The 26515-nt window shown below is 47.7% G+C and overlaps 1 protein-coding gene and 1 long non-coding RNA gene across 4 annotated transcripts in view; both read left to right on the top strand.

Annotated features, from left to right (window-relative positions):
- The window catches only part of LOC110261352 (uncharacterized), a 600020-nt gene that overhangs the window by 245913 nt on the left and 327592 nt on the right, over positions 1-26515 (top strand). The window contains exon 6 of one of the 3 annotated variants that reach the window (XR_014805974.1): positions 25425-25645. The exons of the other annotated variants lie outside the window; for them this stretch is intronic. The gene's annotated coding sequence lies outside the window, so the exon portion shown is untranslated. The remainder of the gene's footprint in view (positions 1-25424; positions 25646-26515) is intronic. 3 annotated transcript variants of the gene reach the window in all.
- On the top strand, positions 13727-19851 carry LOC146402318 (uncharacterized). The gene is made up of 2 exons (XR_014805976.1): positions 13727-14036; positions 15377-19851. It is a non-coding gene; the product is annotated as an uncharacterized LOC146402318 (long non-coding RNA).

Below are 26515 nucleotides of genomic sequence, written 5' to 3'. Positions count from 1 at the left end.
TTAGGGGACCGGCTTTGGCTGCTGCTGGTTCAGGCCCAGAAATGACCTACATGGCTCGCCCTTCACTCCAGGGGTTCACCTCTCCCGTGCCCGTTCAGAGTCCGCCGTCCCCCAGAGGCTGGGCCCAGTCCCGTGAGGACAATTCAGAGGCAGGGGGCCGTGGACGCCTCCTTCCCAATTATTAGGGCCGCATCGCTCTGACGAAGCGGCAACGGCTCGCCAGAGCCTCATTATTTTGGGCTTCATTGAAATGCGCGGCAGAGCCATCCCCAGTACTTTATGTACTAAACTTAACTACAGTAATGTATTCAAATCATTCTGAATTTATCTAGACTGAGCATCCTTTCCTCCTCCTCCTCCTCCTCCACATTTTTTTTTTAAAGATAGCAAATGTGCTTTTAGAGACCACAGCCTAGGGCCCCCTGTTCTGCACGGGAGGCCCAGGTGACCCTTTCCTGCTCCCCTGTCCCAGCGGCGGCTGCCCAGGGCTCACCTGATGGCCGTGGTGTCTGGGGACCTGCGGCCTTTGTCTGACTCCGTCTCCTGCCTCTTCCGCTTTTCTCTGCACCCCCCTGCCCTTGCTGGGAAGCGTGTTCTGGGGGGATGTGGAGGACTGGTGGCGCTCAGCTAGCGAACTGGGGCTTAGGAAGCTGCGTGAGAGGGAAGCAGGTGCAGAGGAAAGACCTGGTCTGGAGCCACTTCTCACCCTCCTTTGGACACAGATTTTTGGGGGGGACTTGGGGGCACTCTGTTCTCTTCTCTGGACCTCGGTTTCCTTGATATGAACACTCATGTTGATGAAGGTAATATCTCTGAGCCAGCACGGGGGCTCTTCGCCTGCAGTCTGTACGTGAGCTTAGGGGTGATCCCTGGCCCTCTTGAAATTGTAAGCACCATCCCATTTTTTTTCCCGGGGGGAGAAAGCCCACAGCTCTCACTGGCCTTTCAAGGCGTCTTGTCTAGTGGAGGCTAAGAGCTTAAACACTTGTAGGCACGCAGGATCCCAGGCACCTTTCACGTACACCTGCTCAAGGCCTTCGTTTTACAGATGGCACCACTCAGGCCTGGTGAGGGGACTGGGGGTGGAGAATGGGCAGGGTTCTGGAGGGGACCATGGGAGACGGATCCCCGCAGGGCTCCTGGTGGGGGGAGGCCGGGAAGAACCACCTCAGCCCCGCTGCTAGACTCCCTCCTAGAACCTGACCTTCCAGAGGGAATCCCCGTGGAGAGGGGGGATGTGCAGATGAGTCACGCGGGGACCACATGCAAACCAAAGCGTTGCGCCAAGGGACCAGGATTGTGCGGATTTGGTCAGTGATTGTTGTCTGATGTGAGTTTCTGCCTTCCCGTCTGCCTCCCAGCTGCAAAATGGAAGCTCTGCTGCTCTCCCACAGGGCTTGAACAGAGCCGAGGGCACTCAGCACCTTGGGGTCATTTTCCCTCTGCTGTATAGACTGGAGTCTTGACTGTTGCTCTCACGGTGGGCATCTTCAGCATCTCTGACCCTCTCCAGTGTCCCAGGTCTCATGGCCATTGGAGTCCGTGAGCTAGGTCCTTAAGCGGATGGAGATGACGCTCCCCTGCCCCCGCTCTCCCCTCGCAGGTTGAATCATCTGCTCTTCCTTCTCTTATTCCTGAATTTGTCTCCTGCTTTCTGTGTACCTGGGCTCTGGCTGGAGGGGGGCTACTGGGGCCCATGCTCTCTGTGGTCCTAGGGCTTCTGGGTGTAAAACAGCTGAGCTCCCATCCATCTGGCCGGGGCTCTTCCTTACAGAACTACAAGTGCTGTAAATACCCCGTGGGAGTCTGTGCAGTCACGGGTCCCCTTTGGTCCCCACAGGAAACCCTGCATATCCCATAAGCGGTTCAGCATCCCGGCTTGCCTGGAAAATGTGCTTCTTTGCAGCCTTGGCCAACCGGGGTGGGGGGGGAGCATTTCTATTTTTTTTTTAATTTTTATTTTTTTTGCTTTTTAGGGCCACACCTGTGGCATATGGAAGTTCCCAGGCTAGGGGTCAAGTCGGAACTACAGCCGCTGGCTACACCACAGGCACAGCAACGTGGGATCTGCGACCTACACCACAGCTCCTAGCGATGCCAGATCCTTAGCCCACTGAGTGGGACCAGGGATCAAACCTGTGTCCTCATGGATACTAGTCAGGTTCATTGCCACTGAGCCACAATGGGAGCTCCCAGGGAGGCCTTTCTAGGACAGCAATGCTCAGTATCTACCCAACCCCCCAATGCTTTCACTCTCCATTCGTGGAGGAAATATTAATATAGAGTAGTTTTAAACAACTTTGGTTAAGAGAAATAATTCCACCATCTTTGAAAAGGCAGAGGCAGGCTTGCTCTTTGGTTATGGCCGTGACATCCTGTATAACCGAGCCCGAAGTTCTGTGCTCTCACCATTAAATAAAATTTTATAATGAAAATTTTGTCTTATGAAGGTGAAACTTTGAGAACATATTAGAATTCTCATTTTTCTATGCATAGCAATCAAATGACCTTCCTATACTGCCGCATAAAGTATAGATTTAAAGTTAAATGAGCCAGTCAGTCATTTAACATTTTCTTAAAGAGTAATTTCTTCTGTCACTGTGGATGTTTACATATGGTTTTCTTTTTGGTATTTACCTTTTAAGAATTGAAGAAAAACTGACATTCTTTTTGGGAACTGTTTTTTAATAGCCTTTGTTTATTTTTAATATGTGGCGTTCCAGGCCTTTGCTCTAATGATTTTTTTCACACTGCATTGATAATTAAATTCATTCATTTTCCCAGCTGCACAATTCCTTTAAATAAAAAGTTATGGGTAATAACACCTCTTATGCTCAAAGTACAGAGGAGGAAAGGGCATATCAGGAGCTCTCCATCGAGGGAAATCGCCCAGATTGCATAGGTCTTGGGTTAAGGTGAAAAGCTGTGTACGGGTCCTCAGGTATTCGGCTTCTCTTAATTCGCAGATTTGGACCTGCGGGTTTTGATTTCCTGAAACTGAAAAACATGCATTTTTTCCCCCCTTTACGTTCCTAAAGGTCTAATTTATCTCCATCTATCCTGTTTAGATTTTTCCTTCGTAATTTGTAGTAATCGTGTCATCAAAAGCCCTAAAAGTGTTGGTTTCCCTTAAATGATTGGAGACTGTTTGTGTGCTGTTAGCAACGAGCATATATATAAGGAGGGCAGTAAAAGTGAGCTGAGATATTTAGTGACATAAAAAGAACCGGGTAGCTATGTGAAAATGTAAAACTGTGATCATGAAAGAGATTCTTGAAGTAATGAGAGAAATGCTTCGTCTCTGGGCTAGTGATTCACTTGTAGCTCCTGTAATTTCATGGATGCTATAAGGATTTGGTTTTTACACATTTTAATTTAGTCCGGAGATGGTCCTATTTTAATTATCCATACACAAGGGCACAGTATCTTTCTACGGTTATTGCTATATGTTACATTTATATATAGCAATAGCAATTTGAAAAAAAAAAAAAAAACCAACAAAACGCTTTCACCTAGATGACTAAAGGGTTCTACTCATTTGTTTTAATGACACTGTCTGGACCTTTGCTTTCTTAAGTAGAATTTTTAAACTACGAGAGATGCAAACGCTCATGGATGGGCACCCAGACAGCTACACACAAGAGAATGGAAAAAGAATCTTTTCCAGGACCCCTTTTTTGCAGGTTTGGTAGATGCTTTCATGGCATCCTCCTGAATGGGGATTCCCTGAAGTCCCCGGCTTTCCTCAAACTCGGAAGGCACAGAATTGGGGAACTTGAGAGCAAATTGATGCCCACTGAGTCTGAGCCGTCACATTTCAATACAGAAAAACCCGTTTGGTGAAATGCGATGTTTTCTCTATTGAATTGGACTCAGTCTGTAGATGTTAGCAAGGAAAGAGACAAAATATATATATGTATATATAATATATATACACACACACAATACATGTATAATAAATAAACATATCTAAATTATGCATATGTAAGTATACATAGATATATACTATATAAAATACTGTATATAAAAGAACAAAGTCTAGTGGGAGCAGATATTGACAAAAGCATGGTGCAGTGGAAACAAATCTGACTAGCATCCATGAGGTCACAGGTTTGATCCCTGGCTTTGCTCAGTGTGTTGGGGATCTAGCATTGCCGCAAGCTGCGTTGTAGATCGCAGACACGGCTTGGATCCTGAGTTGCTGTGGCTATGGTGTAGGCCGGCAACTGCAGCTCCAATTCGGCCCCTAGCCTGGGAACTTCCATGTGCCTCAGGTGCAGCCCTAAAAAGCAAAAGCAAAACAAAACCAGAAACTAAAAACAAGAACTATCCCTCAGAGCTGACCCCCTGCCCCTATAGATGGCACAGACCCCTCCCGGGGTTCCACAGCCCATGTCCCCTGGATGATGTCTGGCCTGCCTGCCGCTGCAGGTATTTACAAAACACCGGTGTCTGTTTGGGGACAGCTTGGCCACTGCCTTGGACAGCCCTGCCTCCCCTCCCTGTGCGGCCAGCTGGGGTTTGTTACAAGTGACAACCAGGCTAAGGAGTGTCAGGCGCGATGCTCAGAGGTGGGATCTTTCATACTCTCCACTGGGACCATGTTCTTTCAGCCCAGACACAACCGTGCCTCTGAGAGCACGCGCCTCTCAGCCTTGAGAAGGACCGCAGAGGCTGATGTGTGAGGGGTTGACTGCGCAGCCCCCTTGCACGTCGGCAGAGCCGGGGTAGAAGGCCAGCTCCACGCACCTGCCTCAGGTAGGAGCCTGTTCCTTCAGCATTTAAGGATGCTGTTGCCTCTGAAACTGGGAGCTGCTGACGTCTGGGGTCTTACCACACTGTTATGCCCAGTAATTAATTTTTCTTTCCTTCCCAGAGGTGGTGAAATGTGCGTGGGTACACTCGTGTGTGTGTGTGTGTGTGTGTGTGTGTGTGTGTTTGTGTGTGTGTGTGTGTACACCCAGATGCGGTCTCCATCAGCTCTGTTCTTGTCTGGCAAAAGGGGAGGCCCTGCATGAGTGGATGGCTCTGTGCAAGGCCACCCCCACCACTGGGATATAGCTCAAACGTCCTGTTTATTGTCACTGTCCCCTGCTGGACTGGGAGTTCCTGGAGGACAGGGCCGATGTCATTTTCAACCTGGTATCTTCAGCACAGACTCAGTCACTGGTGCTGAGAAACTAAATGCCTTGATGGATAGATGGATGGTGAATGGGTTCCGTCTTCTTTGTGCATCTGGGACTGGCAGTTGCTTACTTAACTTGGCTTTGTGGTTCAGCAGGCTCCCGAGGCAGTGGGAGAAGCAGCCTGGGCAGGATGAGGTGTGCCAAGAGATGCCATGGGCCCAGGTCCTAACCTGGCCTTTGCTACTTCTCAGCTACTTCCTGTCCTAAGAGAAGGAGGACTGGGTCTGATTTTTTTTCTTTTTTAGGGCCGCACCCTCGGCATATGGAGGTTCCCAGGCTAGGGGTTGAATCGGAGCTGCAGCTGCCAGCCTACACCACAGCCATAGCAATGCAGGATCCAAGTTGCATCTGCGACCTACACCACAGCTTACAGCAATGCCAGATCCTAAACCCACGGAGCAAGGCCAGGGATTGAACCTGTGTCTTCATGAATACCAGTTGTATTCGTTACCACTGAGCCACAACAGGAACTCCCACAGTTTTCTTAAGGGCCTCCAAAACCCCATGCTGAGGGGAACTGGAGCCACCGTCACTTGCCTGTCATGGGTAATGGGTGCTTCAAAGCCCTGATTATGGAGAACTTGCTTTCCTGAAGTTGGACACCTGTCCTTCTTTTCCCGCTTCTCCTAGAAGCATCCTCGCCTGAATCCCGCTGCAGCCAATGTTGGTGTGAGAACCTGGCTTCCAGCCCAGGGTGGCTGGATTTCAAGGCACCATTCATTCTGGAAGTCCACAGCTGAAGGTGTCTGTTGTGTAGGGAGTCTCCTGAGAGGAGCGTGTGGGGTTTCTTTTTCCTGGGAATCCATGTTCAAAAGCTTTGGTCTGTGTCTTCGGGGAATGGAAGATGAATTCAGCATTTGAGACCCCGGAAAGCACAGAGGCTCTCTCCCATCAGGCTCCGAAGGGGTCCCCATTCAGGCTAAAGAAGAAGAGGACTTCGAGTCGGTTTTGAGGACGTGTCTACTCCTTAATAATGTCCACAACACAGGCTTTCTGAGGAGAAGGAATTGGACCAGGGCAATTAGAAGAACACGTAGGATGATGAAATGACTCCCAGCTGAAGATCTTGGACGAAAGAACTTGTTTTTCTCATGTTGAGAATAAAGGCTCCCTGAAAAGATGTCAGAATAGAAGGTGGAGTGTGTGTCTCCCCTGGGGCTTATGAGCTCAGGTGCCTGCCCAGGCCAGACGGGGATGTGGGCCTACTCCCTGGACCTCCCTTCTTACCTTTGCCTTGATGGACCCTACCAGACGGACTGGAGAGGAAGTAACTGCGGGAGGAATGTGCAGGCCCAGCTTAGTCCAAATATGTCCCTAGAGGCTCATAGGTGCACATATGTCTGCCATGCCTGCCCCGGCTAAGGCTTTACTGTTTAGCTGTGTCCACGTGCCCCCATCTTCCAAGAGCTGCCAGTTAACCTGGAGTGACATCCATCTAGGCATCTGGGTTTTCTGAACTTGTGCTGTCAAGAATCTATGCATATTTTACTCCCCACTCTTCCTCCCTCCCTACTCCCTATACCTGCCTTTAAACCCCCTACACCATCCAGACTGAATCATCTCTCCGGGAGAGGCTGAGTAGCACCGTTCCCTGTGGTACCCAGGGCTGGGCCATGTAGCAAGTGCCCACGTGTCTCTTTTCTGGTGGATTGCGGGAGGGGGTGGCCACTGAAAATTTGACCTCAGAGGTCTGGCAAGCCTGGAATGCTTGTCATCAGGGTCATCCAGGAAGGACTAGGCATTGTTTTAAACACATTGCCCAGACCGTGACGCAAACACGGGGTCTGAAGTGTCTAGAGGCGGCCGGAGCTCCAGGCTTTCCAGATCTGGCTAAATTATAGTTAAATGATTTCCTGGAACACAAGAATATTCTGCTTTTACTGCTCAGAGCTCCCCATCCCCTGCTATTTATTTTACACATTTTCCCCATTAGAAAATGAAGCATAGCAATTAGAAGACAACCCGCATGGTCTGCATTTAGGGGGTTTTTGCAGAGCTACTTTGTAATTTCGTATCTGTAGCAGCTTGGGTAGAGCATCCTTAAAGAGCCTTGTTTGGATTTGTCTGGATAATGGTTTCCAGTTCAGAGTAACTGCTAGAGCAGTAAGAAAATGTTTGGCCAAACTCAGATACATTAGCGTTGCCATTCACACCTGCAAGCACCTCCCTATCCAGCGTGGGGTTCACAGAAGCACTTGATATTTGCAAGGACTCTTTAGGAAAAAAAGAGAAGGGACAAAAAAAGATGCATGCCTAATCAGAAATTACCTTCCTTGTAGTAAAACCTAAATTCACGAGAATTTGTAAAAATAGATTTCTTTTAAATGCCGGGGAAGAGATTTGGAAGCTATTCGGCAGATTGGGATGCAAGGGACCGACCTGCGCCAGGTTCTTCTTTGGATAATAAATATTCATTTTGGGTTTTTTTTGGGGGGGATTCCAAGTATGAGACAGAGGGTCCTTATTGTAGAAGTCAGATCTCTTTCTCCAGCAAGCATTTCAGATGCTGAAGGATCAGGTATTCTTTTCTAAAATTGTAACTCTTTCCTAACAAGTCAGACCTCCAGTGGGAAATCTGCTCCAGGAGATGGATTCAGCCACGGCCTTTCCTTCCCTCGTGCAGCTAAGCAAAGCCAGGTCTGAGATGATGCTCTTTCTTCTCTCGGCCCCCTCCCCCCCCCTTCTTTGGACATGCAGGAAAACTTCATTCAGTATCGACAGTGCTTTGATACATGAAAATCAACAGCAAGTCAGGAATCATTAGACCAGGTGTACTATGATGTTTTCCTGGTTTTACTTTTTTGACCAGGAGAGTCCATTTTTAAAGGGATTTCAATTCTCTTCAAAGCCTGCGGCCAGTCTAGGGCCCACAGATTTCAAGTCCAGTTGGTACCGAAATGCTTCCTCCTAAAGATGTCTGTGAAGGTGACGTTACTGTTATTACCGTCTGTTTTCCCCTTGTGTTCTACTTAGCAAATTTGAAGCTTGAAACAAACCTTAAAAATATAATTTTTTTTCCACTGAGAACCTGGAGAGAAACGTTGTGCATAAGAGGTAAAAATAAATGCTTTGTCATCCTAACAAATATTTTAAAGCAAACCAGCCTATAGATTCCGAATATATTTTATTGAAATTTATTTGAAAGACAAAAGAGAACGAGCGAGAGGGAAACTCGGTTTTTAGTTGCAGCTGTTTCCAAAGATTTGGGGCGCAAATATTCTTTCATTCCTTTGCATGATTTCGATAAAATTAGGTCAAAGAAATGTTCATTTGAAAACAGTGCTTTGTCATATTATCTACAACACATGTCTAGCAAATTTATGAATCCAGCATTCATCGGCGTGAAGTTCCCAATCCTAATGAATGGTTTAGACAGCATTGTCATCAATTTTCCGCAGGTGCAGCTGAGGCAATCAGTCACTTCAATCAAAAGCCTCCGTCAACTTGCGTGGCGCTGTCATTTTTTACACTCGGATTGCTGAAATTAACAAAAAACCATCACTCCCGGATGCCTTGACACCCCTCCCGCCTGTGGGTGGTGCTTTTGAGCAGTGCTTTGCCAGGCTGCGGATTGCAAAAGCATTCTTTTTTTTTTTTTTTTTAACTTTATACTAACATAATATTTCTTTTTTGATATTATGGAGATAAAATTGCACTGTGTGTTTTAACACACATTACCGCAACCTCTTAAGGCAAAAAAGTAAATTCATGCAAATGAGTTGGAGAAAGTGAAAAGATTTGTGGCCAAGCACAGTGCACTGTGGGACCTGGGACGCTGTTGGAAAAGGCGCCGATCGCCTCCTCGGAGGTGGTCAGGTTCTGAATTTCCTCAATCCCTTTCCCTGTCAGGCCACACAATTGATGGCACTTCGGGCTCTGAACTTTGGAGCTGTTGCTTTAAGAGTTAAGATTGAAAAACCAGGGCACCTGGTTTCTTGCCCCTTGGATTTCCTCTGATTTTACCTTGCTCTTGCTTCCAAGTCTCTGGACATCCCCAGGGAAGGCTCTGTCGCTCTTGGGAGAGGCAGGTTCTTTTACAACACGGATGTTGAGATTTGTGTCCTTGCCTTTGCAGCCAGTGGGCTGCTTCTCCTCAAAGGGTTAACAGCATCTTCAGATCCCCACTTACCTTAAAAGACTTGAGAAAGATGCGAAGAAGGGAAAGCGTTGGCTTTTTATAATCACTGAAAAATAACCTTGTTTCCAAAACTCTGTGGTCCAAAAAGGATTTCAGTAGTTCTAGCAATACAAAGGGAAACTGCAAGAGGTACTCAGCATATGCCAGAGACGAACACTCCTGTCTTTATCCCGAGAACACCACCAGGCGCCTTCTAAATCTTTAAAATATATGGACAGACAGAAAGCACTTAGCATCCGTTCCTCCATGATGAATAGAGTTAACCTTTGCAGTTTGCCAAAAGTCAGTAAGTTTTTCTTTCCCATTTGTTTCAGCAGAATCAGGAGTAGAAATGCAGGTGGGACGAGATAAACTCACATGATCTTGGTCTTTTTTTTTTTTAATTTTTTGTTTTTTTGCTTAACGACCATGGTCAATCTGCTCATAGCAGCAGTAAGAAGGGGGTGCTCATATTAACTAATTTAAATCATCAGGGTGAATGGGGAGTTTGGGGTTGGTAGATGCAAACTACTAAGTTGAGAGTGGCTGAGCAATGAAGTCCTACTCTACAGCACGGGGAACTATATCCAGTCTCTTGGGATAGACCATGATGGAAGGCAGTATGAGAAAAAGAATGTATATATATATGTATGACTGGGTCACTCTGCTGTACTGCAGAAATTGACACAACACTGTAAATTGACTATACTCTAACAAAAGTAAAATAAAATTTAAAAAAAGAAGAAGAAAACACACAAAAATAAACCATCAGGTGACAGTTATGGACAGAAGTGCTTGAATGGATCAAACTGGCTGGAAAAATATTTAGGTGTCTTCCCCTCGCCGATGTCACCGAGGGTCCGTAACCCCAGTGTTTCTGTGGCCACGTGAAAAAAATCCACGTGGTTTCTGAAGAACGCACACGCTAAGGCTGTACTAAAGCGGACTTTTTAATCACTCGTTGTGTCATTTTGCAAGCGGCTTTGATGCAGGATTCCTGCCTGCGTACAGTTGAAGCTGCATCCGTGTCATCCACACCTGCGTTTATCAGCCCTTCCCTCAGAGAGCAATTAGGGGCTGGCGAGGCCGGAGTGCTAGCTAATATTTGAAACTCCATGTGTGTCTGCCGCTCAAGGGGGGGAAAAGGGCTGTGATCATCTGTGCCTGGAGAAAATAATGCAAAGAGCTCCCACCTTTTAGACCCGTGGTAAAGAAATGCAGCTGGGGGAATCTCAAGGGAGTGGCTTTTCGGCTGAGAAGCGAAGATCGCCACCGGGCAGCCAGCCGGGCTTGCCGGAGGAAGCCTGCCTGGTGGCTCGCTTCCGTGGATGGACTTTGAAGTTAAATGGCCCTGTCTGCTGCTTCTCTTGTTTGTGTCACTTGTTCAAGATCCCTTGAAATGCACCATTACAGTTTCCTGTTTATTACAACAGAACTAAAGTAGCCAGTGCGCATTTTGGCCGCTCCTAATTTCCTAGGAGCGCCTATAGGATAGATCTTTTCTTTTCTTTTTATTACCAAAAGATAAAAACATTTGACTTGCCATCACTCTTAATGTAACTGTAGATGTTGTAATAAAAGGGGAAGTGAAATGGAGTGTCCATAAATCAAACAAATGGATGCAGGGGAAAGACAACCCCGTCCAGAGTCACAAATACGTATCGTCTTAAAGGAGATGCTTTGTGTGGTCTGTGCGTTTTAACAGTATGCTTTCCATTAGGCTCTTCTGTGTTTTACAGAGAAGGCAAATATTTCCGTATTTGATCTTTTCTTTCTCTTCCAATCCAAATGAGAATTTCTTTGTTGTTGTTGTTATTTTCTGGCTAATAGGAAGAGAATGAATGTTGTTTTCTGCCCCCCCACCCCCCGCCACATACACACACACCCCACCCTGCGTGTATGGGCTGAAGAGATTGCGGGGTGTTTTGACTAAGCATGCAAAATGTTTTATGAATCAGAGCAATAGCGTCGAAATGAAAGCTCTACGTCTTTAAAAGTGTCTGGGTGTCCAGGTACGCGGGGAGATCAGGAAAACCGTTGACCAAGCACAATGTCCGTAGACAAATGTCTTCTCATTGTGTGATGCGTGAAGGCCGTGATAGATGGCTTCTAACAACAAAGCGTGGCCACCGAGACAAAATTAGTGTTGTTTTAATTACCAGTGTCTGTAATGTTATCTATCCATAACTGCCTGAAATAGACGCCACCAAGGGTCAGCAGGCGACCGGAGCTGGTACTTCCACGTGAGGCTCTTATCGGCTCCCCGGTCACAGCACTGGGCTTAAAAAAAAAAAAAAAAAAAAAAAGTTGAATGCGTCCCTCGAAACATTTACTTCTAGCGAAAAAATTGTTTCTTGTTTAAGCGAAGGGCCTTTATCTTTCTCTTTCAAAGCACAGAAACAAGCCGATCTTATTAAATGCTATTTGGAGGTCAGAGTAATGGGCAGAAAATGGAACCAGCCTTGACATTCTTCAGCCAAAGTTTACACTCTTGGAGCGGTGTTTTTTGTCAGTCACAAATAGCATGATGACACTAATAGGAAGGAAGATTCTTTATTTTTGAAACCTCCTTGAGCTGAGATGGGCCGCTCTTCAGACGTTCCTAAGTGTGTATGTTGTGAAGATGAAGTATTCCTTACTTTCTGAGCTTGCGGGAGATGAAAGATAGGCCAGCTTTTGAAAATGGCCTGCGTGGCACATGCTATAAATGAGCAGGGAAAGCAATCGAGCTAATAGATTACAGTAATTATCCAATCTTTGGCTAGTTTGTATTGGCAAACTATAAATACAGTACACATTAGAACAAGGTGCTTAAGGAATGTACATGAAAGGTCATTGTAATTTGCAAGTCGCTAGTCATTAGAATATGCTAAAAACCATGGCTTCGGGGCTCAGATTTTAATGATGAATACATTGATTATTAAGTAGCAGAGGAAAAATGTACCAGGGCTGCTGTGGTGTAATGATAGGTCGCTTTATTTTGGGAAGGAAATCAACTCAGCTTCAGAATGCATGCATTGAGGAATATAATTGCAGTAGGGAAAATTCCTCAGAGGAGCTTGGCACATATTAAAAGCAAAAACTTGAGACATGTTTGTGATAAGATTACTAATAAATCTCTGGTAAGTCTTAGACTCCTGACAATAATACAGCAACAGAGTACTTCATCTTCTCCCAGCTTTAGAATTTAAGATCAGTCACAAACAATCTAAATTACGACTGATGCTAGGCAGATGCAGTACTGGACGCCGCTGCTCGTCATAAATCTCTCGTTCCTTATATGCAAATTAAACTCCATTTTAAAAGATAATTTTTCACAGGGTGATCGCCTTTCTTTGCGAAACGCTGGCGATTTTTAACGGAGTGAGCAGGAGCCAAGGCTCCAGATCTGGGCATGGCTTTCTGCAGGAGTGGGTCACCTGGACACTTTAGGTGGGACGCTGCCAGGGACTTTGAGAAAAGTTCGGGAACACGTGGGGTTTCCACTTGGCCTAGCTGTGCCCCGCAGCCGGCTTGGTAATTGGCTGCGGGCGCTGTGACTTTTTATCACAGATCCAAGGGCCTGTTTCTGCTTGCTCCGGGCTGGAAGCTTTCTCTCTGACGCCCCCTCCTCCCCGCCCCAGGTCCACTCCCCCTGCAGAGTGCCTGCCCCCTGCACCCCAGCACCTCCGTTCCCCCCACCTACTACCCCGGGTTGTTCTGTCACCCCCCATGTGACTTTCCTGAGTGTCTTTTTCAAAAAGAGAAGTGAACACGGAGAGGGCCTGAGAATCCTGAGCTCAGGAGCCAAGCCTGACTTTGGGCCCTTGGTCGGTTGTCTTTTAGAGGTGGAGCAGCTTATATCTATGTCCTGAGGGGGAAGAGCTTGTTTCTTCTCATCATGGCCTGTCCTCTTGAAATGTTTGCCTCTCAACTGCTTATTTTTATTGTGGGGCTGTTGGTGGGAAACTTGGAAAGAATCAAAAGAGTTTTAAAAGAGTGGGACGCGCCTGGTTTTTCTGAAATCTCTCACTCCCCTGCATCAGCCTTCAGTGCCTGGGAGCTGTGGGAAATGCCTTGCTTCGAGTGGAGCCAAGGGGGCAGCGAGACCCAGGTGTGGTCAGGCCTCCCCATGTCCCCAGGGACACCGATGCTGGCTGCCATCGATCTGGCAAAAGAGCCAAGCCAGGTGGTTTTCACAGCCCAGCGGGCTCCCAGGGCAGCCTGGCAGTGGGTTGCCTGGGATAGTTTCATTCTTCACACTCCCCCAAAGAAACGTGAGGACAGAGGGTCAAGGTGGCCAGTGGGTCTTCTTCTGGGCAGTGGCATCAGACTGGAAATCTGCATTCCATCAGAGGCTGGACAAGTGCCTGTTTTTCCCTGGTGCTATGGCGATGAGGCTCTGACTTATTTTTCCCTTGTTTGCTTGGTTCTGTATTGGCAGGTCCCAAGGAAGAGTGAAGTCTGTATTTGTGCTTCTCTTTGTCATTCTACCCCATAGCCTCTGCGAATGTGCGCGCGCGCGCGCGCGCGCGCACACACACACACACACACACTTTGAGTTTAATGGACTTAAGGCAAAAAACCAAGTGTTTGCTGATCAGTGCCGATAAAACTCTCTCCAGGAGGAAGGGCTGGGCGGTTCCTCTCGGGGGCGATGCCTAGAGAACCAGGCGATGCAGTGCATCCCCGCTGGGTCCCGCGTAACCAGTGATTTCATCACTCTGTGCGTTAAGCCACAACACTGCACGAGGGTAAGAATATAAATATGCTTTATAATGCTCCGCTTCCTATTGTAAGAATACTTCCTGAGTGGATGTAAATTTACAACAGGTGCTTATCAAATGTGAAAATGCTTGCAAATCAGAAACAAACTTTAGGGTTGCGAACATATTTCTGCGATGGCTCTTGCAAGGGCTGTGCTTGATGCCGAGGGATGATGGTATCCCTCTTTTGTTTCTACACGAAGGGTCTTTCCAGGGGCTGCCCCAGGGAAAATTATGATGGCCGTGCCTTGGATTTTGGTGCTGAGATGCAGATTTGTGGAATGAAATCCGTATTTACCATTGGGGCACAAATACAGGCCCTAGGCCCTAAATTCACGAGAGAGATCTTCACTTTCCAAAGAACTAATATTTTCCTTAATTGCATGTTTCCACCAGAAGGCAGACATCCTCTAGCCATCTTTGCAGACTCTGTGATGATAGAATTTTTTTTTTTAATCGTCCCTTTCTTGGTTAAAATGTGTCGTATCCATAAAATAGTGGAAGGGGGTGGTTTCTTTTGCTGGTTTGCCTGCCCGAAACCGTCCATCCCTCAGTAGAACTGGGCCTTTGTTTTTTCTATTGCACTTTTTTTTTGCAGCTTTAAAATTGTCCCCACCCCCGTTGCCCCCCAAATCTTTAAGGTTTGCCTGTAAGATATACTTGTTGGGCAGGGAGTAATTAGCCTGTTACAGAGATATTAATTAACATGTTGGAAATGTTTTCTTTATTAATGAGAAATTCACACATTCTATTTAAATTAATTTGTATAGTTTAAAATTAATTTATCGTGGCCTTTGATGACCTCGATTCTAGGAAGACAAAATGGGAGTATTGTACTAACTGTTAAACCATTCATTAAACATTTTATGCAAATAGTGTTTGTTTATAAACAAATTAACTGCAAGGATTTTCAAAACAGGTGCTGTGTTGTGAATGCGTACTAAATGATGTGGTACTGAAGGAATTAATTAGACCTTCAGATGTAATTAGTTGCAATAATTTGCGTGATTAGCGGCTTGGTTAAGAAGTAAGACACACACATTGTAATGCATGGGAGAATCACTGCAGTTGTTTTGTCTTTCATATGGTGAGGATAAGCCTGCTCCACGTTTAGGACATTTTTCAAAAAATTGCTGACATAGCTGGAGTTAATTGCCAAGTGTCCTGTGGGGGGAAACGTGGTGTGGTTGTTTTTTTTTTTTTTTTTCTTCCCCTCTTTCTCCCTTGGCATCTTACTGTGGGCAGCCACGGGATGCACTGCTGTGTGTTTGCACCTTTATGAATTTTTAAAAGAGAACGTTGTTAACCCCAGATCTTCTCATCCCCAGAGGAAATGACGACACTTAACACATCTTGGGTTAAGAGACAGAACGCAGTGATGATCAGCCAAATGCAACACGTCCTGCATTTCAAGATCAGCTGTTATCGTGCAGGGAATAGCTGGAGTCATTTTTTTTTTTTTTTTTTTGACGTCGCCGTGGAAGTGTCTCTCCTCTTCGTGCGGAGGATGGGCTGCCACGGTGAACAGTTTCGTCTGATGGGCTGCGGAGCCCCGTCATCGTCACTGCTGATGGCTTGTTCACATGATGCTGGCGTGCTAGGGGCAAGGCCACCGAGACTCCTGGACCTCAGCCTTCAACTGGGTTTACTCTCTAGGGTCATGTTGCTGTCACATGATTCTCCAAGTCTTGGGGATCCTCAAGCCCCTGTCATCTCTGCTGGGGGCCAGTGGGGGGGGCACTTTTCACAGCATGTTCTTGCTTTGGAGAATCCTGGTGAAAAACAGACCAGAATTCATTCATTCATCCATTCATTCACTCAATGATATTCTTTGCGCGCTCTGGCAATGCAGGAGTGGTTGATACAGGGGGTTCTTTTCTGATGGAGTTTTGTGTAGGACAGGGACAAACACACAGATGATGTTCCAGCTCATTTCAGCTCCGAAGAAATATGAGGACAATAAAACACAAGACTTCAATGGAAAGTGACTGAGAGGAATGGGGAGGCACTAAGTCTATACCATGTTTCAGAGCTTTTAAGGGGGTCCCACTTGCTTGCAAGATTTGCTCCATTCTATTTTCATAGGAAAACTCTGACTGTAATGATGTTAATTGATTGGTTAATTTAGGGGTGTATGAAGTGACACAGCACATGCACAGATATCTGGCAAAGTAGGTGCTCACTAGGAGGTCCTGCTGTGGCACAACAGGACCAGCAGCATTTCTGCAGCGCCAGGATGCAGGTTTGATCCCCGGCCCGGCACAGTGGATTAAAGGATCTGGTGTTTCTGCAGGTGCAGCATAGGTCACAACTGCGGCTCAGATCTGACCCCTGGTCTGGGAACTCCTTATGCGGTGGGGTGGCCAAAAAAAAAAAGTAGGTGCTTACTCAATGGCTACCGGATGTGAGACTGAATCTTGCTTGATCAGACCCCTTTGCACATTTTTATGATTTTGACAAGCTCTAGAAAAGAACTAGGATGATGCTCCCCATTCAAGCACGCAGGTCCTTTTGTAGCCTCTCTAAGCAGTTGTCACTTGTGTCCTTCCCTAAGCCATGGTGACCTCCCAGGATGAGGAGACAGGATAGGAGTAGCAGGTGGTTGGTGAAGAGGCACCTGAGGTCTCAGATAAGCCTGTTAGTTGTGTTTGTGTGTGTGTGAGAGAGAGAGAGAGAGAGAGAGAGAGAGAGAGAGACATGTTATGCTTTTCCTGAAACCTCACCAATGACAACAAGACTTGAAACGTGTGGGCTTCACAATTTACAAAAGGCTCCATGACCAAGGTTTAGCTGATCCCTCCCTACCAGGCAGAATGACCTTACAGGGCTGGGATGATGTCTGCGTTCCCTTCTGGCTCTAGAAATTGGTGCTTCTCCTCTTGGCCTTGGAGAGGCTGAGCATTTAGAGATGAAAACGTGCGAGTTCCCAGAAGACCAGAGCTTTCTCTCCTCTGCATTTCTTGGGGGTGTTTGATTCTGTTCATCCTCATTTTCAGCCGGTGTTTGCCAAGCAGTTTTTAAAATAGGCCCTTTTTGGACGATGTTTGAACTTGGACAAAATTAACATTTGCGTGTCATCCGTAGCCTCAGTGCATCATTCTGGGCAGTGAAGGATGAAAAGTCAAAGAATGTGGGCCGCTTGATTAAAATGAACAATCAAGGAAAGTTCTGAAAGATGAATACGCAGAGCTGGCCTGTTAATTTATGTGGACTCGATTCCAATTGCAAAGGGACATTTTTTTTTCCCTTGAAACTTTTTAAGAAATGAGGTTTTAAAGCTGAACCGGTGTACCACTCAACTTAAAATAGAAGAGAATTTGATTTTATGTGGTGCCTTTCCCATCCGGGCACTCTCCAATATTGCATGTCAAGAGCTCCTGGCTTGCAGGGGGGCGGGAGGCAGGGCCACCTTGAATGCTTCCGGAGAAGGTGACAACAGGCCTGTTGCTCAGCACTTTGGAGAAGCACTTCCTGTGGGGTTTTAAAGCCTGCCTCCTCTGGGCCTTTGTGCTTCCATCCCGTCCTTGGACTGTGATCACTGACAGTTATTTATTGAGGTCTTAGGATCTCTGCGCGTAAATACCACCCCATCACTGCAAGATTCACCTTGTGGTCTCTCCCTGCTCCGCCCGCCCACCAGGTATCGTTAGTGCTTTCTCCTTCTGCACTAACCTCTGTGGTAGCATTTCTATCTGATTGTGATCTGTGTGTGTGTGTGTGTGTGTGTCCTTGGGAAAGTAGCTGGCCTTTAGAGTAGAGCACCTGTGCTGAAGCTGTGCAGTGCAACCACTCACAGGATGGCCTGAAGGTAAAAAGAGAGCAGGCAAATCAAATGCCACGTGCCCGAGATGCCGGCTCCTGACAAAAGGCAGTGTGTCCCCTTGCTCTTTCTCCTTCTTCCCCGGGGAGGAGAGCTGATTGGCAGACCACAGACCAATGAACTCCATCTGCCTCCCATAGACGCATCTTCCAGGCTTTCTCTCCCAGGCTGGAGGAGGCCTTGGTGACTCCTTATGATGGTTCTCTATGTCCCATTCTTGAAAATGCACCTGATTGCAAGAGTTACTGTCTTTTGAAATCATGCCCATTGTTCACATGCTACTAAGGAAGACTCAAATAGTGACCTAGCTGCTCTCCTTACTGGTGTATTCCTGGTCTTTTCGGAGGCTCAGTGGCTCCCCTGCTGCAGAACACCTCCTGGGCTTTAGAGCTCCTTCCCTCTCTGAGACTTTATCCAGCTTCTATCTGGGCTTGAAACAATTACAGCACCAGGGGTCACATTAGCCCAAGGTATATCCCTTTTTAATTTTTGGTTGTGCGTTTCTTTGGGGGTCATTCTCTCTTGCTCTTTTTCAGTGAGATGTAGGGAAAAAGAGTGTTTAAAATAGATCTGGTAAAATAATATTGGGATTTAAACAGAATTCTAGGAAATAGGTGTCTAAGTGTGTTTGGGGTGAAAAGGATTTGAAAAGGAGATAAATTATAAGTAGCTGGAGTGGGAAATAAGTGGCAAGGAAGAAGGAAGGAAGTATCTGAAGAAATCCAGGGCATCTTTTAGGGGTTGGATGGGACATAGAAAAGGTGCCGCTTTGGTGGGAGGGCTTGGGTGATGTTAAAAACGAGGAAATAATCTGAACAACCGCAATGATTAATACCAACACTCATCTTCAAAGAGCCATGAGATCTTTAGTATCTCCAAAATATATGAGGCTTCGGTTGAAGTTTTTATCGGGGAGATGCATCCAGAACTCTATTTCATCTTCCCTCAGCTGAAGGCAACCTTGAGGGCTGGATGGAAGGGGGTTGAGGTGGGCGGAGTGAGATCTGAGGATATCGAAGCAATAGCCTTGCATAGGTGCCTTGGAAAGCCTGGTGTCCTGTGTTGGTTTATGGAAAAATTCATTAGATGAGGCTACCAGCTTGAATGGCATCAGTCCTGGGTCTTGGTCTCACTTGGACCCCTTTCTTGACTGGGCAGCCTCTCTGGGCCTTAATTTATATGCCAATGATGTGAGCTCTACCTCTCAGGGTTGTTACGAGGAAGAGAATCTATTGTGCGGGCACTCAACAGGGGCTTTGTTATCAATCAGTGGACGTCCTCTGGGGACCTGAATGGTTTTCAGATGACTGTTCTATTTGGGGGTCTGTCCTTTCTCTGCCTCTCCCCACATTGTTTGAAGAGCTAGTTGCTTTTCAGGGGAGCTTTTGTTAGACTGCGTCACAGGTACATTGTAGGCTGAACATCTCCTGGGGGATATATTGGAAACACAAAGAGGAGTTCGAGGTGTGTGAAGACTGGCATTGAAAGGCAGCTCAAAGAAGCCAAGTCATTCGATCCATGTAGGAATTCACTAATCTTGGCTCAAAGATGGGGTTCTGGTCACTGTCCCTTATTTGGTCCATGTCCCTAGTTGAAAGGGGTGAACCTGTCCAAAGCAGTGCCCTCACCAAGTGGTTCGTTTCTACTTGGCAATTCCGTTCCATAACCAAGGTGCAGCAGTGACTCACCTGACTCTCGCCTTTCATCTAATTTCCTTCAGGGCAACTCTCTCTAGAGCCCATGCTTGGTGTTTCCTGCCATCGGCAAGATGAAAGGGATGCTGGAGAACAAGTTTCCCTGGTTCCTAAGTATCAGCAAATTCCAGTACGTGTCCAAAGTTAATTGTATTAGGCAACACGCTAGTTCTTCCCAAATGGTCCTTATGCGCCCTGATGATAGAGTGTGTATGTTCCAATGATTATAGGAATTTTATTTTCATCTGGTTTTTATATTGCAATAAATATTTTGCATTTACCAAATAAAGTGGTTGCTATGTAGAGATCATAACTTCTGGGACCTAAATTTGCTTCAGATGATAGGCAAATTATAGACTACAATATGTGATCAAACAGCAGTATGGGGAACTTAAATAGAGTGAGCCCTGAGGACGGAGGCTGCTTAAAACTATGGGGGATGGACTAAATGGGAGTTTTAGCAAAGCTATCGCTGATTCCAGCAGATAAATTATGCTCTGCCTTTTTGTATCTCTTTGGGACTGTACTACATAAATTATGACCAAATATAATTTAGGCTATCAGCCTATATTTCTGAACATCCATCTTGTACATTTTAAGTACAAAATTACCATTTTGCAGAAGTATAAAATTGAGACAAATTTTTTTCCATCTGTGCATTTAACTTCTGCATACTTTATAGCAGCTAAAGGGTTCGAGAGGACCTCATTACCATCCGGAGGGGACGTTAGCCCCGCGACTATATAACTGTATTAAGATCTACATAAACGGGAATAAAGTTCGAGGGACAGTAGAATGTGGAATTATATATTCTTTCTTAAATGGAGATGTAACTTTTATATAAAACTGCTCATCTCGGCTTTCCTGAATAAGAGTAACTGTTTATAAATGCAGGCTTGCTGATGAAGGCGTCTGCATTTATGAAAAGCCCTTTTGAAACGTGCAGGAAAAGGCAGGCTCTCAGTGGCCAAGGGAGTGCCATGGGGACTTCCAGAAACGTCTAGGCTGTGGGTTTGGACTTGAACCTTGGTGTGGTCCACAGAGATGGAAGGGGACCCTTGGCGCCCCCTTCTGTTGTCAGTTAAGTCTACCTCAGCTTTCTGGACAATGTCGAGTGGGGGACCTTGGCTGTCTCTTCTGCCCGCCCATCAGAGGGGAGGCATGGGGCTCCTTGATACAACTTCAGGTCCCAAGAGGCCAAGGTGGAGCTGGGAGGCCATGCTTGACTAAGAGCCAGTGAGGACAGGAGAGGGAGAGAAAGGCATTTTCCTGCCATCTTCTGCCAGATGGAGGTCTTCTGAGGGTGCTTGCTAAATCTCCGGGCAGGGACCCAGAACAGCCTCGATTTCCTCAAGATTGGGAATGGCACTGCTCTGATGACCATTGTTGCATCTGCGGAGGATTTTTCTAGGGTTGGTCTGCTGCTTATCCCAGCTGGAATGGATCCTCTTATGGTTTCTGCCGTGGAGCGAAGGCAGAGAGGGGCGAGGTGAGACTGTCCAGGCCAAGTGGACAGCGCTGATTCCCCTTCAACCCGGAGCCCCCCTCCCTCGAATACTGCGGATAGTTTTTTCGGAAAGATCTTAGTGAATTTTCCCCCTTGATCTTTCTTTGCTTCTATATTTGACTTCCCCCACTCTGCCCCCACCAAACTACTTTATTTTTTGTCTTTTTAGGGCTGTACCTGCGACATATGGAAGTTCCCAGGCTAGGGGTCTGGTTGGAGCTGTAGCTGCCAGCTTATACCACAGCCACAGCAATGCCAGATCTGAGTTGCGTCTTCAACCTACCCCACAGCTCACAGCAAGGCCAGCTCCTTAACCCACTGAGCGAGGCCAGGGATTGAACTGCAACCTCATGGGTCCTAGTTGGGTTCCTCACCACTGAGCCACCATGGGCACTCCCTTGAACTACTTTTTTCTTTTATTTTTCCCATGTCTTCTTTTTCTTCCGGGGTGTGTGTCTGTTTCAGCTGAGCAAGGTGGCCTGTTGATCTACGCAGCACGCGCTAGGGGCACGTTCTGTTCCAGATGCTGAGCAAGCTGTGCCCAGCTTAGCCCTCCAGGGGCTGCAGTGCCCGTGGAGAGACAGAATGGCCAGGGGCCCTGAGAATGGACAGTCGAGGGCTTGTGTCCAGCTGGAGGTTTGGGTGTAACATCTGTGGAACAACCAGACACAGACTTGGGGACCCTGGGCACCAGGAGGATTGTATGGTTCCTGACTGGCTCTTCTGAAGGGGCTCAGGTTCACCGTGGGATCCAGACGTGTCTTCCATTCCCTGACTCCAAAGTGGAAAGGTGTCCAGCAGAGGAACCCCAGCCAAATGATTGGAGGAAGAAAGCAACAAGAAGCAGCACCCACTGAAACCCGAGGATCAGGCCCTGGAGAGCCCAGGGGCCGCCCCAGCCTCGGATGGAGGATGTCAATTCACTCTGCTTTCATTCTTCCATTCAGTGGCTGTTTATTGAGGACCTACTGTGAGCCAGGCACGTTCTACCTCAGTGACTGAGAGAGACCTCAAGCTTTCAGAGCACTGGATAATAAATGAGAAATACAATGAACAACATTGAAAAATTCCATGTTCCCATCGTCTTCAGAAACTAAAGCAGAGCCATCATTTGGAGATGGACAGGAGTTGGTGGCTACACTAGCATGGGTGGCAGGAAGTCCTCTCTGAGCAGTCACCTGGAAAGTGAGAAGCATCCAGGTGTGGCTGGGGGACCAGCAGAGGGACACACGCGAGGAGGGCCCAGGGGAGGACTCTGAAGACCCCATCCCACTGGCTGCACCCTGTCCCTGATGTACTCATGTTAGAACTTTGAATCAGCCCACTTTCCCAAAGTCACCAGCGAGTGACTGACGCAGGGGACTGATGCAGGCTTCCTGCTTCAGACTTGTGCCCACCACCCCCTCTGTGTTTTTAGACCCGGATGGAGCTTCTAAGATTTGGGCCAGAGAGAAGCAATGACTATCCATCACCTGCACATTCAGGTCTTTGTAAATCAGGGACAACAATTTTGAGAATTGAGCAAATTAAACCTATTTAAAGAGGGTCCTCAGAGTTCCTATTGTGGCTCAGTGGGGTAAGAACCCAACTAGTATCCATGAGGATATGGGTTTGATCCTTGGCCTTGCTCAGTGGGTTAGATCCCAAATGTGGCTCCGATCTGGCGTTGCTGTGGTCAGCTCTGATTCCACCCCTAGCCTGGGAACTTCCACATGCAGCCCTTTAAAAAAAGAAAAGGAGGATCCTCCTTCCTAGAGGCCTTCTCTTAACCCCACTCCAAGGCTGTGGCATCGCACAGCTACAGGGGCTGCCCTGTTTTCAGTGCAGTGTATGTAAACGAGGGCTTGCCCTGTGAATCGAAGGTGAGCCACCCCATGGTCACCTGTGCCCTGGAAACACTGAGCCCAGAAGAGCTGGGGCCCTCTCTGCTCATCATCAATGCTCGACTTCTCTCTAAATCATGGGCTCAGGTTCAGAAAAGGTGCAAGTGGAGACTGGCTTAGAGCAAGGACAGATGGACATAGCCATGTGGCCTCGGGGAAAGGAAGAGTGGCTGACTCTGATCCTTCTTTGAAAGTCCAAGGTCTCACCCTTGGCAGAGCCTGGTTATCAGAGCTGATATGTTCTCATCACTTGCAGGTGCTGGGGGAACTAACCATTAATTCAACATCAGAAATACAATGACCCAGACTTGGATGCATCCCTCCCCTTTTTAAAAAGTTTTATGGCACACCCACAGCATATGGTTGTTCCTGGGCCCAGGACTGAATGAGAGCCGCAACTGCAGCTGATACCACAGCTGCAACAATGCCATATCCTTAACCCTCTGTGCTGGGCTGGGGTTTGAATCCACACCTACGAAGTGACCTGAGCCTCTGCAGTTGGATACTTCTTCTTCTTCTTTTTTTTTTTTAAGGACCATACCTGAGGCATATGGAAGTTCCTAGGCTAGGGGTTGAATCAGAGCCACAGATGGCAGTCTACACCACAGCCACAGCAACGCAGGATATGAGCCCCATCTTGTACCGACACCACAGCTCATGCTCATGGCAATGCTGGATCCCTGACTGAGGCCAGGGATTGAACCCGCATCCTCATGGATGCTAGTTGGATTCGTTTCCACTGCATCACAATGGGAACTCCTGCAATCAGATGCTTAACCCCCTGTGCCATGGTGGGAACCCCCCACCTCTGGTTGTTATCAGCACACCTTATCCCCAAGTCAATTACCCTAGCTAGTAATCCAAAACCAGATTATCAGATCATCATGAAAAAAAAAATCATAGCCACTGGACCTTTATGAACACTTTTTTTTTTTTTCTGAAGGCAACTTGACATGTCCAGCCTGTTTGGACCTAAGCTGGAAGCCTATAGGAAAAGATTGGGGTGGAAGCTGGGGAGGCAGAAAGAGCTGTGAGGGGGGAGAGTGTGTGGAGAGAGGCAGGATGGATTGTCAGTGGAAGCCTGGGGAACTTCAACATCAAGAAGCATGTTGAGGATGAAGAGGCCATGGATGGAACTGAGCCTGAGTGGTTAGGGAGGTGGAAAGAAGCCAGTGATCAAGGGGGGGAGGTAGTTCCAAGATGGCGGGAGGGAGCATCATGAGTGGTACATGCAGCAGAGAAGTCCAGCAGGATAAGGTTGGAAAAGTGACCATTGGATCTGGCTGTAGCAAGGTCATGGATGACTTGAGCAGGTGAGGGGAGCAGATGAGGGTCAAAGGTACTTTGTTTAGGCTGGAAGAGCTTTGCACCAGTGATGATGGAGAGGCTGGAGTAGAGGAGAGAGAAGGTTTGTCTTCAGCACAAGGGTGGTTTGGTGAGGTTGGTGGGAGGGAGGTATGGCCATGAATGTTTCTAAGTCTATAGGTGGCAGACCTCATAGTGCCTAGTGGATGAGCGGGAGGATGGGAGCAGGGTTCAAACTTAGGTGGCCGGAGGCAGGGGAAAGATGGAGAAGGTGAGGGACCAGAGTCTGCAGCTGAGAGCAGTGAGTTCAGATGAACCAAGATAGATTCTTGGCGGAGGGGAAAGAGGAGCAGCCAGCAGGGGGCTGAATACGGGAGGGGAAAGTTGGGGTCCATTTCCCAGAGGTCTCCAGGGAGTCAAAACCCAAGTGTCTGGAGACTGGACGGGGAGGCAGCTGTGGCCAGAGCCATGGACATGGGGATGTGAGACTCCTGAGGCCAGCCCCACACTGTCCTGGGGCAGCTCTGGCAGGGGGCCGTGTGGGGGAACAGTCAGACTCAAGTTCTGGCTCTCCTGTGTGAGCTGAAGTGAGCTTCACCTTTCTGGGTTTCCACTGCAAATGGGAGCAGTGGTGGGGAGGCTTGCATGGTGGGGTTGGAGCTGTCTTCATGCAAAGCAGAGCAGAACCATGTTGGGGATTGGATGAAATGACCCACATGATGGCCTAAGGCCAGAGTCTAGTGTAGTGCAGTGCTTCATAAATGACGGCTGTTTAATCATCATCATCATCATATCATGGAAATAGGCTTCTAGAAAGCTCTGTGGCAGGTCCTCTGAGGGAGATGAAAAAAGAATGAGGAAGTGCAGGGCAGGAAGGGGATGGAAGGGGGCTCTGTTCTTGGGGTGTTGAGCGAGGATGGATGGACACGTGCCTGGGTGTGTTGGGAGGCAGGGGTGTGTGCCACAGGGCATGACCACAGGGCAAGTGACTGCCTCTGTATGAACCCGAGTGTTTCTTCTTTCCTTGCCCCATGCCTCAGTTTCCCTGCATGTGGGATAAAAAATTGGAGAAGAGGACTGTTTAGTTCATTCTAGTGTAGCCATCCTGATTCTGTCTCCCTGTCCTGGGGTTTTGCTAAAATGTCACCCTGACTACTCCTCCTGCAGGGCCCGAGCTCCAGTTGATGAAGTCACATGGTTCCAGGGGCAGCAGCTGTTTCCCTGAATACGAGGATGGTGCTTTGAGACCAACCAGAAGTGAACTGTTTGTACAGATTGATGCTGCTGAAATGCAAAGTGGAAACATGTCAGGGGAAACATGCACCCTGTCACCCCAGGAGAGATGGCTCGGTGGTGAATCAGACCCACAGGACAGTGGGGAACGCCAGGTAGTGTTTCTGAGGCCTTTGTGTTGGTTTTCTAGTGCTCTTACCTGACAAAAGCAAGGGGTGAGTCTCAGTGGGTGTGGGGCTGGGGAAGGAGAGAGGGCCGTGCAGGGCATGGCCTCATTGTTCAGGGTCTAAGACCTCCGTCCCTGCTTAGGATGGCAAGCTTGACCTTGCATGAGGTTATCGAGTGGGGGATTGTCCTTTTTGGTGGGGAGCATGTGTTCTATCAAATGACCCAGCTCAGGGTCATGCAGAGCAAGCAGAGCCCTTCTAGCCACCATCCCCCCCCCCCAAAAAAAAGCACACATACACCAGTTGCCAAAGACTTGAACTTGGAGAGGCAAGGAAGTCAGTCCTAGCCCCACTGGGCAAGGAGCAGGGAAGAGAAATGCACACTGACAACACCATCTCCCAAGGCCAAATTCTTCAAGGGCAGCACTGCTTGAAAGTGTGGTCCCACCTCTGCCTTGAACAAAGGTGCAGGGAGGTGCCTGAGGCCAGAAGCCAAAACCTTCGGGATGAGACCTCTTCCGGAACCACCCGGCTCTCTGATTTCCATCCTGTGCTCAGTTGTAGGATCGGGGTGGGGGGCGGGGCTGCAGAAGAGGAATGGGGTCCTGAGGGGGAATGCAATCTTGGCTTTGTTGGCCCAGCACCCCGTTTGTTTCCTCCTCGCAGAACAATGACCTCTCGTAAGCCCGTGCTTTCCAACTTCACAGAGGGTTACTGTGCAGCCCTGATTCCTCCCCTGATTATCTTGAAGCCTGTCAAGCTGTAAGGTTCTCCCTCCGCTCTCTGCTCTTTCTTCCTAATAGACATGAAACAGTCCAGTCAATAATATTTTACTTGTCTTCCCACTGCGTGTCTCTT

Source organism: Sus scrofa, chromosome 6 (genome assembly GCF_054392235.1).
Source record: "Sus scrofa isolate SSC_HxYL_T2T_F1_AM1 chromosome 6, Sscrofa_HxYL_maternal_Yorkshire_Landrace_v2.0, whole genome shotgun sequence".
Lineage (NCBI taxonomy): Eukaryota > Metazoa > Chordata > Mammalia > Artiodactyla > Suidae > Sus > Sus scrofa.
The sequence above is the reverse complement of the archived record's forward strand: the minus strand, read 5'-3'. Positions and strand labels throughout refer to the sequence as shown.